The sequence below is a fragment of the Egretta garzetta genome, unplaced genomic scaffold, assembly GCF_000687185.1.
Source record: "Egretta garzetta isolate BGI_Z169 unplaced genomic scaffold, ASM68718v1 scaffold49, whole genome shotgun sequence".
Taxonomy (NCBI): domain Eukaryota; kingdom Metazoa; phylum Chordata; class Aves; order Pelecaniformes; family Ardeidae; genus Egretta; species Egretta garzetta.
The window spans coordinates 2,127,497-2,129,253 of record NW_009260775.1 but is presented as its reverse complement, the minus strand read 5'-3'; positions in this window follow the sequence as shown (position 1 = coordinate 2,129,253).

Below are 1,757 nucleotides of genomic sequence, written 5' to 3'. Positions count from 1 at the left end.
GATAATTTATTGATGTAGCTGCAAAGGATATGCTTATTTTACAGCGACTCTTTTTTTCAAAAATAGTTACAATTATTCTGAAAGACTTTTTCAGTTTTTAAGGCAGAAGGACAGTCTTTGTCTTCTGAAGACCTCAGTTTCCTGCTGCTGGAGTGATTTTTCTCCTTTCTCTCTTTAATTTTCCTAGTGCTTGACAGTGTTTGGTAACCTCCCCTCCACAGTGCTGCCACAGCTCTGACATTTCAGGAAAGCAGACATTACAAAAAATGAGTCCTGAGAAACACAGTGTGTATCACATGCCAAACTCTTAGGAGTGTTTCAGGTTGGTCACATTTTAATCTGGCTGATGAAGTCAATCTGGAGGAAGGCCTGGACAGGCAGTGATGAGATGTTTGGATGCTGTTTCAAGGCAAACCATCAAACAACATTTCTTATGCCAGTAAAAGGAAAACAACCTGAGGAGCCTTCTGGTAAAGACTTCCTTCCTTTAGAGAATTTACGGAAAGAAAAAAAAAAGCTTTTTATTTAAAAATAACTTGTGGTTCTCTCAAAGACACAACTAGAAAGAGCCTTGACCAGGTAGGAAACACCAGATTTTTAATACTCTCTCTACTTTTAAATCTGTCGTTAAGGTATGTGGGTCGCAGAATATGAAATCTACTTTAAACTGCATGATAAACATTCAGAAGGATTTATATAATTAGATATTACAGAACTAAGATAACAAACAGTGCAGAAATCTTATAACTATCAAAGACAGGTAACGAGTTGCCCTTTGTTCTACCATTTAAACACCTGCTAGTTGAGCTGGTGTCATTCCACATTGATTTAAGGAAGCTGGGAGAGGAGGCTATCTGCACAATGCACTGTACTCACACACTGTTTGGGGGGCTGGGATTTTTCAAAAGATTTAAGGGTGGCTGGTGCTCAACTGCTTTTGACCAGAAGCTTTTCTTTTTCTTTGACTGGAAGTCAGTATTGGGCACCTAAATCTTTTAAGTTCCCTTCCATTCCAGCTTTCAGGTTTTTATCTAAATGAAAAACTGAAAATTCAGCGGGGGTGGAAAAGGGAAACTCCTTAGCTGGTAACAAGGATAGGTAATACAAGACAGAAGACAGAAGGCAAAAACTAGCTATGCAAGACTAATACTGCCCCAAAAATGAATGCTGCTACACCTAATTTAACTCAGATGCTGTCATGACTGCTCTCATTTGGATAAGCATTACCCATAAATCTACTTTCTAATAAAGATCTACAAAGCTGGGAAGAACCTGCAGTACTGTGCAGCAAGAGGGAGTGTTTGCATGTATATAGTTATGTGTTGTGCCCTGCCTAGTGGCATAAACATTTTTTCTGGCTGAAAATTTTCAGGGTTGTTCTGGGTTTCAAAATAGACTGAGATGGAAAGAAAGAACTTAAAGTAACATTAATTTTGGGAAAAGATCTTAGACCTACATATAGGCAGCTTTCAGTAAATACAATGATATGAAAGATGACAAAACATGTAATGTGAAATACTGGATTAAAACAACAGACAGAACCATGAAATAGGTAGAACTTCTCTTCTTAGTTCATAGTTTTCAAATTGGTTGACCACCAAAATGCATACGCCATGGGAGTGAGCAGCTTCATGGGCATGAATGAGTAAAGGTCCTATCGAACAGTTTCCAGGACTGTGGCCAATATTGCAAACACATTCAAAAGATTTTATTTTCTTATAGCCAGGAGATAAAACCCCACATTCAATATTAGTAAT